We start from the raw sequence: 13,619 nt of genomic DNA, 5'->3' as shown, positions 1-13,619 counted from the left end.
GCTCCCGTTGCTCGGTCCCTGCTCCTGCCAACCTAGCAGTTTGAAAGCACATCAAAGTGCAAGTAGATACATAGGTACCGCTCCGGTGGGAAGGTAAACGGCGTTTCCGTGCGCTGCTCTGGTTCGCCAGAAGCGGCTTAGTCATGCTGGCCACATGACCTGGAAGCTGTATGCTGGCTCCCTCGGCCAATAAAGCGAGATGAGCACCGCAACCCCAGAGTTGGCCACGACTGGACCTATTGGTCAGGGGTCCCTTTACCTATCTCTGAATATCTGCTAGTGGGGAGCAACAGCTGGAGAAGGCCTTCTTGCCCTTTTCATGCACTTCCCAAAGGCATCAGGTTGGCAAGCACAGGAATCAGGGGCGCTGGACTTTGGTCTGTAGCCAGCAGGGCTCTTCTTTATATTCTCTTCCCCCTACAAGGTCTGTTTGCAGCATTTGGGACATTTTAGTTGAGAGAAAAGGCTAGTAAGAGGGGACATGACAGAGGCATATAAAATGGCACGAAGGAATGGGTAAAGTTTTTCTCACTCTCTTGTAACGCTTGTGGACGTCCAATGAAGCTACATGTTAGAAGATTCAGGACTGATGAAAGAAAGTCCTTCACAGAGCATGTATTGATGGCCACCAACTTGGATGGCTTTAAAAGAGGATTGCACAAATTCAGAGAGGAGAAAGCTACCAAGAGCTACCAGCCTCTGCTCCATGGACAGAGGCAAAAATTCTTCTTAATACCAGTTGCTGGAAATCACAGGAAGGGAGAGGGCTCCTGAGCTCAGGTCCTGCTTTAGAGTTCCCCACAGGCCTCTGGGTGGCTTCTGTGAGAACAGGATGCTGGACTAGGTGAGCCATTGGCCTGAAGATCCAACAGGGTCTTCTTATGTTCTTTCCCCACCACCTCCTATACTCATGTTTGCATGAGACCCGAGGAGAGAGAGCAGATTGTGTTTCAGTTCCACTGATTTAAATGTGTTTACTCTGAGTAGGCCTAGAATTGGATGCAGTCCCCCTGCTTCTTTTATCTCACTTCCAGAGAACCTCCAAAACTACCAGGGGAACTTTGCAAGGTAGGGATCTCTATTTGCCCCCTAGCCATGGGGTGAGGGGGAAAGGCCTTGAGAGCATCTGACAACTGCACTGCAGCAGGGCCTCAACCGCAGCCAAGGACACACCATCGCAATGTTCTGGAGTTGGAAAGGACCAAAGGAGTCATCTTCCAGCAATGCAGGAACCTTTTGCTCAACGTGGGGCTCGAACCCACAACCCTAAGATTCAGAGTCTCATGCTCTACTGACTGAACATCTAGCTTAGTGCTGTCTACACTGACTGGCAGAAACTCTCTAGGACTACTGGGAGATGCTGTAGACCAGGCATAGGCAAACTCAGCCCTCCTGATGTTTTGGGACTACAATTCCCATCACCCCTGACCACTGGTCTTGTTAGCTAGGGATGATGGGAGTTGTAGTCCCAAAACATCTGGAGGGCCGAGTTTGCCTATGCCTGCCGCAGATGGAACCTGGGGCCACTGCATGCAAAATAAAAACACTACCACTCTGCTTCTCTCTAGCAACAAAGGAAGCTGCCGTATACTGAGTCAGATCAAGTCTATCTAGCTCAGTATTGTCTATCTAGCTCAGTGTTGCTCTCCAAAGTTAAAGGCAGGGATCTCTTCCAGCCCTGCCAGGAGCCCCTAGGGATCGAAACTGGGACCTTCAGAAAATGCTCTACCATGCAGTGATGACATCTTCACTCTACTGAGTCAGACCTTTGCTACAACTAGCTCAATGTTGGTTATGCTAGCCACCCTCCAACCTTTTCAGGCCCACTTTTAGCCCCAAACGTGCATATGGCGAGCCAATTCTTAATTGCTTACCATATCGTTGCACAGCGGTAGTGCTGCTTTTGCGACCCAGTAGCGGATTCTGACTCCAACAGCTGGAGACCAATGGCCTGCCCTGACAGGCTGTGCTCCTACCCCAGGATTTCAGAAAGGGGTCCTATCTGGCGACGCCGGGGATTAAGACCTTTGCACGCAAAGCAGATTCTCTCCCATACAGCCCTTCCCTCTGCAGAGTCAAATCCCTGGTCCATCTAGCCTTAGTATACTACCTACACAAGCCGGCAGCAGCAATCCAGGGTTACAGGCAGGACTCTCCCAGTCCTACCAGGAGACTCCGGGGATTGAACCTGGGACCTTCCGTATGCAAGGCCGGTGCTCTCCCACTGAGCTAGGGCCCTTCCCCTGCAGCATGCTCATTGGGAAAGAGACCTAAAAGGGGAAGTGGAGGAATACACACAGCTCTGCAACTTCCCTGGCAACGGCAGACCCCGGGGCTCGGAAGAGAAGCTCAGCAAACAGATTGGAATATGTAGCCAGGAGGTGTCAGTGGTGGGGGGCAGGGGGGGGGGATCTCCACAGGGCTGTGCAGGGGGCTGGCAGTAAGCCAAGGGGTTTGGGAGCTCTGCCGAGGCAGCATCTTGCAGAGCAAGCGGAGATTTTCTCCCCCACCCCTCCAGGATGAGAGAGAGAGAGAGCGCTCTCCAGACAAGCAGACCTGCACAGCCTTTCTCAATCTGTGGGTCCCCAGATGTTGTTGAACTACAACTCCCATCACCCCTAGCTAGCAAGGCCACAGCTCAGGGATGATGGGAGTTGTAGTCCAACAACATCTGGGGACCCACAGGTTGACAACCACTGCGCTAGAAGTTCCTGTACCCTTTATGGGGAAGACACAACTCCAGCTGCAAATATAAAGCTACACATAGATATATGGGAAATGGGGGGGGGGGCACTGGCCCAGGGGCATAATACGGCCCTTGGTGACCCTCTCTCTGGCCCTTGGGACTCTTCCCATACCCCTTTCCCCCAGGCTGCACCCTTTGCCGGTCTTACTTCATGCCCTCGTTGGGTGTTTACGTTTGCCTGAAAATGTGTCCCTGAATTTGCCAGGATGGAGAATAGGGAGGGAGCAACCATCCCCTCCAACACGTCAAAGGGAAAAACCAGGACACCATCTTCCTGTTTTTTCTTGTGAGAGCACGGCAAGACATTTTGGGTGCCACCATTTTGTGCAATTCTGCCCCGCGATTTTGCCTCAAAAAAGGTGTTTTTTTCCCCAGGGGGAAATCACGTGAGATCACAGTGCCTCAAACGGCTGCCGTGCCCTCGCAAGGAAAAATGGGGCGTCCCATTTTTACCGGGACAGTTGAAGGATGCGAGGGAGGTGAGAGTATGTGTAGAAACCAGCCTGCTGTACAAAAGGCAGAATTCGCATTTGTGACTCTGGCTCCTTTTGCCTCTGGCCACATCCACTGCCACCAGCACATGGCCCTCAGAAGGTTGCTGGAAAGGGAACATGGCCCTCTGACTGAAAAGGCTTCCCTGCCCCTAGCCCAGGCCCTGAGATTGTGCGGAGCGTGAGATGGCATTTCTCAGCAGAGCTCACAGGATGGGTGTGAGGGGAAGGAGGAACTGAAGAAAGGAACACGCCGCTTCGCCCTGAAATCTGCACAGCATTTCTCAGCAATTAAAGCACAGCAATGTTTGGGCCAAACTTCCAGGGATGTCGCAAATTTGTCACTAGACTGTCACCAGAGGCAGCTGGGGAGAAACCCATTTAAAACAGGGCTGTGAGGCTGGAGTAGGGTGGGTTTAACGGTCCAGTGGTTCTCAACCTGTGGGTCCCCAGATGTTGTTGGACTACAACTCCCATCATCCCTGAGCTCTGGCCTTGCTAGCTAGGGGTGATGGGAGTTGTAGTCCAACAACATCTGGGGACCCACAGGTTGAGAAAGACTGGTTTAACCCTTTCCCCTCTGTGCTAACTCCCTGATTTGAATACAGCTGCTATTAATATTGTACCTGTCTTTTGGCCCTTTCTATAGCTTCTTCAGGGGGGATGATTCAAAGTTGGAAAAAAACAGCACTGGGGGAAGGAGTTAGGTCCTCTCCCCCAGCAAATGGCACTGATCCCACCCCTCCCCGCTCCTTTAGCTGCTTTCAATGGAAGTAAAAATCTGTTGTGAGTGCCAATCATCAATCTCTCACAACACATGCATTGAAGACTGGATAGCTCAGTTGGTTAGAGCATGGTGCTGATAATGCTCAGGTTGCAGGTTCAATTCTGGTATGGGACAGCTGCATATTCCTGCATTGCAGTGGGTTGGACGAGAAGATCCTCAGGGTCCCTTCCAACTCTATGACTCTAAGTAGTACTGAACTCTGCCCCTTTAGGAACCCCGCCGTTTATATCACCATTCTAGGGTCCTGATCTGAACCAGGTTCCCCTCGCTTAGAAATTTATGGGGCGGGGGGGGGGGGGAGAGAAGCAGAAGCAGCTTGCACTGCAAAGATGATACGTAGTTTGGCCGCGAAGCGGTCTGAGCCCCCACTGCCATACATGCGTGCTCATTGGGTACGTGACCTTGCAGCTGCTGTTCACGTGGAAAAGACAAAGCGGAAGAGAGGCATTTGTAATGCAGATGAGCATTCTTGGCCAATCGGAGGCTTTCCATTTGCACAACAACCCTGATTATGCACTTGCATTCACAGCAGGTGTAGGGCCCCCTCCGTCCAGCTAACTCTCCCTGCTCAACAAACACACACTCATCTGCCCTGGCACATAGTATCACAGACGAATTAAGCTTCTGAATTCCAGTTCCTGAGAACCACAAGCAGACAGAGCACTGTTGCACTTATGTCCTGCTTTTGAGTTTCCCAAAGGCCTCTGGGAGAAGAGGATGCTGGAATAGATGGGCTTTTGGCCTGATCCATCCAGCAGGGCTCTTCTTGCATTCAGCACAACTTCTTCTGACATCCTCACATTCTCTCGCTAAAGATCACGCTTTCCCCTCTCCAATAGACAATGCTGAAATTCCCTCCCACCCCCTTACTCTGCAAACAGAGTCTGCCTTGCATGTCTCAAGCAGGGTGTGTCTTAAGAAAACTCAGCATAACCATTTCCCTTAAGAAAAAAAACAAATAACCGAGTTTAATCTTGCAACAGAATAGTTACAACTCAAACATATTGAGCAACACTGGATGGGTGGTTAAGAGCTGGGAGGGCAGAGCGAAAGGAGAAGGTCCCTGTTTCAATCCACGGCGTCTCCTGTTTGAAGGATCCGATGATTCAAAGGATCAGAGGTGCCCCACAGGCCACTCCCTAACACCCCCCTCCCTGCTCCCTTGGTCATGAGGTGGTGAGTGGAGGGGTCACCTTCTCCTCCCTTGAAAAGGACACAGAGCTGGAGGAGGAAGTAGGGAGAGTGACACTCAATGTGCTTTTCAAAGACTCACAGCTCATCCTTTTCCTCCACACTTTCCAGGCACATGTCTTCGCTTTAAAGCTTTGCCTATAAACAGTTTTCTTTCTTTCTTTGTCCTGGTGCATTCCTTGCATTTTACAGCTAAATTGGAGCAAATGGCAACCCACAGAAAATTCAATTACCGACTGCTACAATTCCGCAGCAAAAAACAGATTTTTTTTTCAGGGAACCCCCCCCCCCAAAAAAACCCCCACCCTGCTTAGACACAGAGCTTTAAAAGCCAGAACTGTACTTGGAAATGAGGTACAAAGGGAAGTCTGGGTGAGCTGTCAAATAAATTCTGCTGGATCCACCTATAACCAAGAACTCTTAGAAAAGTTAAGTGCGGACACACTCCCTCTTTCTCTTTGTGGGGTGGGCAGAGGAAAGGGACAAGAGGGGGGTGCCCATGGCACGTCCTCAAAAATCAAAATGTGCCCATGAGCCTAAAAAGGCTGGCAATCCCTGAAGCAGCTGGCGGTAGCAGAGACTTTGGAGACTTGCTATCAGTCAGAGGAGTCAGTGCTGTTCTAGGTGGACCGGAGGCCTGCTTCAGAAGAGTGTTCAGACAACCCCACTGCACAAAAGGGATGCGACTTTATATACTGACATATGTACCTAGATTAGAGCAGGGTGCCCCACCCTCTTGCATGGTAGAGGTACACGTCTACATTGGTACGTACAAATAAACCATCTTCTTAATCATTGTCCTCAACTGACAGGTTTCCCAAGGACACATTTAGCATTACATGTAATTTGTCACTTCTGGAGACTCAAGGGGTTGTCTGAAGCCCTGAAAAAGGTCACCCTGGACAACGTGAGCACAAACTAATACCCACCCACACAAAAATCTCTATAAAGGGAAAATGAGGCCATATGGCATAACAAGAGCCCACTGGATCAAGCCAATGGCCCATCCTGTTCTCACAGTGGTAATTTCCTTTGGCAAATCCCAGCAGAACCTCAGCACAAGGGTACCATCCCCTGCTGTGATTTCTGGCAACCGGTATTACAGTGGTACCTCGGGATGTGAACGGGATCCGTTCTGGAGCCCCGTTCGCATCCTGAATAGAACATGCCCACGTAAGACACGGCGGTGCGTCTGCGCGTGCGCAGGTCGTGTTTTGCTGCTTCCGCGCATGCGCGTGATGTCATTTTGAGCGTCTGCACATGCGCGAGTGGTGAAACCCGGAAGTAACATGTTCTGTTACTTCTGGGCTGCCACAGAGCGCAACCCAAATGCACTCAACCTGAAGCACATTCAACCCGAGGTATGACTGTAATTTCTAACTGGTACATGGCTCAGTTGGTTAGAGCATGGTGTTGATAGTGACAAGGTTGCAGGTTTGATCCCCCTATGGGATAGAAGCATCTTCCTGTATTAGATGGTCCTCAGGGTCCATTCCGACTCTACAATTCTATATAATAATAATAATAATAATAATTTATTATTTATACCCTGCCCATCTGGCTGAGTTTCCCCAGCCACTCTGGGCGGCTTTCTGGTCCCAGAAAAACCAGGACTGCTGCCAGTCAGCCAGAGCAATTGCAACACACATTACTTTCCCTTGAAGGGTCGCTTGCTATTATTCCTTATCCTCCCTGTATGGAGATGCAAACAGTCTGAATCAACAAGGTTCCTTCTCGCCAACTTCCAGCAGGACAGGCGCTAGTTCAACTCCTCACCCACCACCCGCTTGGCCCTTACGGCTGGTTTCCACAGCAGCAGACGACCCAGGCCGAATCCAGTCAGTCCGGTTGTGCGCAGCGGGAAGAAAATAATTCGGCAAGAATGAAAACACGCAGACACACACACACAGAGCGCACGGCTCCGTAGCCAAGTAGAGATGGCAGGGAGCCCTCAAGCTGTCAGTGCCTTGAAGCTTTTCCACAAACAACGGCAAGTTCCAGGGGGAAAGGGACCTCTCACACCAACAACAGCTGGTGCCTGGGGAGGAGGAGGCTTGCCAGAGCTTCGTCATCTCAAAGAAAGAAGGAAAGAGAGGAGAAGGCTCAGTAGTTCTTTTACGGTTTCTGCCCAGAAAGCCTTGCCCCTTAATCCCAGACACGTGTGGTGGTTGCTTGTGGCCACTTAGTGGGAAACTAAAGAAAGCCTGCATCCACCAAAAAGTTCATGCAACTTTTGCCAAGGCTGTGTATGCACTGGGTGTGGAAAGATCTGCCCCTTTTTTGGGTCTCCCGCTTTCTCATTTCCACCCCTGGTCTTCATTCTTGCAGCAATCTGCAAATCTTACTTTGAAAAAAGTTTCCTTGTGGAAGTTCATCAGCATTTCAGCGCAGGTTTCTCTCCCAATATGCACTTTTGACTGATGGCTGTAAGCCATGCATCCTTCTGTGCCATTTTAATTAATATATGTGTTTTTATGCACAGTTTCTCCATATGTATGCATTTTTTAAAATAGATGGGTTGGCTGCGCACTGTGAAATTCAAAGAACTGCAAATTTCAAAGGATGGCTGTGCTTCGGTTCTCATATTGTTTCAGAAAGTGCAGATTTCATAGATTCACCTTTAAATGCAAACTGAAGCCATATTCTCCCCCTTCTTTAGTACACACAATACATTTAAAGCATCTTATTTCCCCCAAGGACGCGGGTGGTGCTGTGGGTTAAAGCCTCAGTGCCTAGGGCTTGCCGATCGAAAGGTCGGCGGTTCGAATCCCCGCGGCGGGGTGCGCTCCCGCTGCTCGGTCCCAGTGCCTGCCAACCTAGCAGTTCGAAAGCACCCCTGGGTGCAAGTAGATAAATAGGGACCGCTTACTAGCGGGAAGGTAAAACGGTGTTTCCGTGTGCGGCTCTGGCTCGCCAGAGCAGTGATGTCACGCTGGCCACGTGACCCAGAAGTGTCTTCGGACAGCGCTGGCCCTTGGCCTCTTTGAGTGAGATGGGCGCACAACCCTAGAGTCTGTCAAGACTGGCCCATACGGGCAGGGGTACCTTTACCTTTACCTTTTTATTTCCCCCAAAGAATCCCGGGAGCTGTGGTTTACGAGTACTGGGAACTGTAGTTTTGTGAGGGGTAAACTACAGTTTACCCCGCACATGCTTTAAATGTATGGTGTGTACACAATAAAAACTTTGGGCATAGAGAGGCAGCGGCTGATCCCAGGCAATGGTATGAATGCAGGCAAAAGCATTGCAGTTTTCAGATGCCTAAGTAGGCCTAAGTCTGGTCCGTTCCTGGATGGGATAACTTCCATGATGGAAGAAAGGTAGGAAATAAATGCAATGAAATAATAACAATACTGTCGCCTACACATCTTGCTTTCAGGCTTCCAAGAGGCAGCTGCCTGGCAACATTTGGGAACAGAATGTTAGGCTAGATCAGGGATGGAGAAAGTTGTATTTTTTTAGCCTTTAAGATCATGTTCTGTCACAGGCAACCTTTTGGGGCATCACTTGGCAGTGGTAAAGGTAAAGGGACCCCTGACCATTAGGTCCAGTTGTGGCCGACTCTGGGGTTGCGGCGCTCATCTCGCTTTATTGGCCAAGGGAGCCGGCGTACAGCTTCCGGGTCATGTGGCCAGCATGACTAAACTGCTTCTGGTGAACCAGAGCAGCACACGGAAACGCCGTTTACCTGCCCGCCGGAGCGGTACCTATTTATCTACTTGCACTTTGACGTGCTTTCAAACTGCTAGGTTGGCAGGAGCAGGGACCGAGCAACGGGAGCTCACTGCATCGCAGGGATTCGAACTGCCAACCTTCTGATCGGCAAGTCCTAGGCTCTGTGGTTTAACACACAGCGCCACCCGCATCCTTGGCAGTGGTAGGTGTGGTCAAAGACAAATATGTTGGAGATGTCATTCTCACATTTAGACAGTAAGATACACTGCAAAAATCAGATATTTCTAGACTCTCTCTCTCTCTCTCTCTCTCTCTCTCTCTCACACACACACACACCCTCTCCATCTTCCATCCATGGAAGCAGAAGACTTATTCACATTTCAGGGACAAACCACACTGGAGAAAGACAGTTTGAGCTTATTACACCGATCCTGGTCCGACTGCACTGGCTACCAATTAGTTTCCGGGCCCAATTCAAAGTGCTGGTTTTGACCTATAAAGCCTTAAACAGCTCAGGACCGCCTCTTTCCACATGAACCTACCTGGACCCTGAGATCATCTTCTGAAGCCCTCCTTTGTGTGCCTCCTCCTCAAGAGGTCTGGAGGGTGGCAACACGAGAACAGGGCCTTCTCTGTAGTGGCTCCCTGTCTGTGGAATGCTCTCCCCAGGGAAGTTCGCCTGGTGCCTTCATTATACACCTTTAGGCACCAGGCAAAAACATTCCTTTTTCACCAGGCCTTTGGTTGATTTGACTGACATCCTATGCCCTTTTAAAATGTGTGTGTGGGGGGGTTTTGGGAGGGGTTATGGGTTGTTGTTTTTATTTTTATTATGTATTTTGTGGTTTTACCTTTTGATTTTGTTCTGTGAACTGCCCTGAGACCTCTGGATATGGGGCGGTGTATAAAATCAAATAATAATAATAATAATAATAAGCAAAAGGGACTTAAGTAGGGCACAGAGAAGGGGTGTGGGGAGAGTTCAGAGGGCCAGTTTGAGAGGCCTTGAGGGCTATGTTTGATACCCCCCCCCCCGGCCTAAGATTCCTCACTTTTCAATAAGACAAACTTATGGTGTTTTTCAACAGGAATCATCTTGTGTTCCATAAACAACCAGGGCTGACCTGCTCAGGTTCCACTTTCTTAGGGAAATCCACATACCATTTTCCCACCAACAGCAGCTACAAGTCCAGAAGTGAAACAAGGAAGTTTTCCCCAGAGACTTTGGAACTGCTGCTGTTTTTATTTTACTGTTTCCAATATATATATATATATATACACGAAGCCAAGCCAGAGCACAACCAAGTGCAGTACAGCCATCTTCTCAGAAAAACTCTTCACAAAGTTCAAGAGTTCAAGACACGAAGGCTTTAGCAACTAATCCACACCTAATGACCCACCTAAGTGGGATTCAGGAAATCACTCAAGAAATCACTCAAGATATCCCTCAAGTAATTAAGGAACAAAAGAAGAAAAGGCACACCTGCCTGGGAACCTCCTCTCTGCCCAGAACATTGGAGGCTATACACCACACCTCCTCAACAGTATTTATAGGAACTCAAACACTGAGATCCTGCTCTGTTCCAGTAACAAGAAGCCGAAAGCACCAGCCTGAAGATGACGAGTGAGACCTCGTCGAAACGTCGCCTAGACACCCCAACTTTTACACGGGAAGACACCCGAGGACACCAAAACCTGCATTCCTGTACCCGTGAAAATCTACGAAAGCAAATATATATATATATATATATATATATATATGCAGCATACAGTATGCAATAGAAACGAAATATAAAACATAATATAATACCACCAAGCACATAATAAAAACAAGGAACAAAACAAAGCAGCGGAAATGCAAAGCAGTTGCCATTTCCTTCCGCCCTGATCCTGACAGCGTGTTTAGAATTACGGATGTGGATTTGTAGACCGACAGAATCCCATCTGGCTTGCAGGTGTCTGGCCTGGGAGGATGCCACTATATAGAGCCAGGGAAAGTGGACACTTAGAAGTCCTTATGGCTAAGGGGCCAGCAATCAGGAGCCTGGGAGCTGAATCTATCCACTGAAGGCTGCTGTCTGGCTTCCCACCGCTCCTTGAGCTATTGGCCCAGGGTGATAAGGAGAGGGAGGCACAGACACAGGAGTGTGAATGCTAAGAGGGTGGGATGCTCCCTTCCTCTTGCTGGTGCACAACCACTTCAAATCCCGCCCCCCCTGGTCCTCATTAGTCTATTTGCAGTGGAAGGCTGCAGAACTTTGGCAGAGATCCTTCCTGAGGTTAGTTCCCATACTGCTGCAACAACATATGAACAAAGGAACCACATGGTTGGGGCCAACGGTAACATTCTCACTCAGGCCAGGTGCCAGGTACCATTTGCATGGGAAGGAACCACGTCACTGGCACTGTCCAATCGGTGCTCTGCTGTGGCATAGGAAATACCTCTGCCCAGTCCTGCGCTTTGATGAGTTGGCCCCAAGCATTTCCACCACATCCTACCCCTAAGGAAGGTTGTGGACCAGACTTTCATAGCTCAAAGAACTGTTTTGCCTTTTAAGAAAGACGCAACCAAATGGATCAAAGAGGAATGGAGCAACTTCTCCCATGAGGAAAGACGACAATGCTTGGGGCATCATTCACAGTGTGGATTCTCCCTTTATCCATAGTATCAGAACTCGGGGATGCCAAATGGAGCTGGAGATTGGAAGATTCAGGACCAGGCAGCCTTTCAGAGGATGCCTTCAAACAGGGGACCATCCTCTGCAAAGATGGGCATGTTTTATGCCTGCTTCAGATAAAGGTGACCTAGTCTGCTTTAAAGATCAGGAGCCCTGAGAAGCAAAGGCTGGGTGGAGGATGCAGACATAAGTCAGTAAGAAGAGCCTGGCTGTAGCATCAGGTCAATGGCCCATCTAGTCTAGCATCTTGCACACAGTGGCTAACAAAATCTCTTGGTGGGAAACCTGCAGGCAGGACCTGAGGGCAACAGCAACTCTCCCCACTTGTAATCTCAAGCAACTGGTATTCAGAAATTGAGGGGGGGGGCATTGGGTGAACAGCAAGACTGAGCAGGTTATCCCCTGCCCACACCCTTCCTCACTAAGTTGAGATATACAGTGGTACTGCCAGGTGCCATAAGAAAGCGGCACAGATAGCGCAGGATAGTACGCACCCCGGAAATGATCTCTTTGAGCTTCTGCCTTCTGGAAGAAGGTATAGGGTTATAAAGGCCAGGACTAGCCGCCTGAGAAACAGTTTCTACGCAAAAGCAATTCTGGTTCTAAACGCAGCATAAGGAGTCTCTATAGTATAGTGTATTTTAAAATGGGGTTTCAGGGTTTTTAGGGGGTTTTGAATGTTTTATGTAGTTTTTCAATTTCACTGTTCTGCATGGGACAATGACAATAAAGATATTGTATCATATCGTATCATATTGTATCGTACCTTGGGTTACATTCGCTTCAGGTTACATACGATTCAGGTTACAGACTCCTCTAACCCAGAAATAGTACCTCGGGTTAAGAACTTTGCTTCAGGATGAGAACAGAAATCGTGCTCTGGTGGCGCAGTGGCAGCAGGAGGCCCCATTAGCTAAAGTGGTGCTTCAGGTTAAGAACAGTTTCAGGTTAAGAACGGACCTCCAGAACGAATTAAGTACTTAACCTGAGGTACCACTGTATTTTATTTCTGGTCAAATTGTAAATGATAATACAGTAATTATTTCTAAAATTGCATCTATCTCTATAGATGAGCACATGCATGTTTCATGGTCCTCCTTTGTCCTCTTTTTCAACAAGAAATAGAATGAATGAACATGCATGGAATCCTCCTCATGCCCTATGCAGTCAGCTGATGTCAGCACCCCTCAGATATGTAAGGGTCCTCCCCCACTTTATATATTCACTTACATTTTTATTCCACCATTCAGGTCACACTGCCTTGGCAAGCTCGCAAGGCTCTGAAAACAGGGTGGGGAAACCCATGGCTCTTTCATTGGTTCTGGAACTACAACTCCCATCATGCTGACTGGGGTTGTTGTAGTCCAGTGACATCTGGAGGACCACAGGTTTATCACCCCTTCTCTATAACATATGAAAATGCAGTTATAACCTGTGCACAAACAACAAAATCTAAGAGGTTTCTGCCCTGACTACAGCAAAATTCCTTGAATGGAAAAGGCCATAGCTAAGTGGTAAAACATCTGTTTTGCATGCAGAAGGTCCTAGGTTCACTCCCAGGCATCTCCAGGCAGGGCTGGAAGAGACTCTTGCCTGAAACCCAGGAATGCTGCTGCCATTCAGTGTAGACAATATTAAGCTAGGTGGACCACTAGATTCAGTATAAGACAGCTTCCTAAGTTCCAAACGACAGATTTGGAAGAGTTGTCCAGAACTGTGCACCTGCCCACTGCCTCAGATGCCACCACCTGTTTCCTTCTGGTAAGGGAATGAGGCCTGCCTTCGTCTTGGCTGCCGTTCCAGAAGGGCAGCTTAGTAGAACCTCCCGGCTTGTGGCTCACCCACGATGCTGCCAATTGTAAGGGCCAAAACAGCTACCCTAGCTGCTAATCTGGCACTCTTGACGTCTGAGCTGTGTCACCTGCCCAGGCTCAGTGTACTCACCTGTGCTCTAAAGAGGGGGTCCAGCTCTTGCCAGGAAGGATGGAGTGGGAGCTAGAGATACTTGGGCTGGTCCAAGAATTGCCCTGGCAACACTGGAATTCTCTGCT

The 13,619-nt window shown here is 49.1% G+C and overlaps 1 protein-coding gene across 1 annotated transcript in view; it reads right to left on the bottom strand.

Annotated features, from left to right (window-relative positions):
• Positions 1-13,619, bottom strand: part of SEPTIN12 (septin 12) — an 80,103-nt gene that overhangs the window by 31,153 nt on the left and 35,331 nt on the right. The window lies entirely within an intron of this gene.

The sequence above is a fragment of the Podarcis tiliguerta genome, assembly GCF_965153285.1.
Source record: "Podarcis tiliguerta genome assembly, chromosome: 14".
Classification (NCBI taxonomy): domain Eukaryota; kingdom Metazoa; phylum Chordata; class Lepidosauria; order Squamata; family Lacertidae; genus Podarcis; species Podarcis tiliguerta.
Note: the sequence above shows the minus strand (reverse complement) of the source record. Positions and strands in the feature narration are given on the sequence as shown.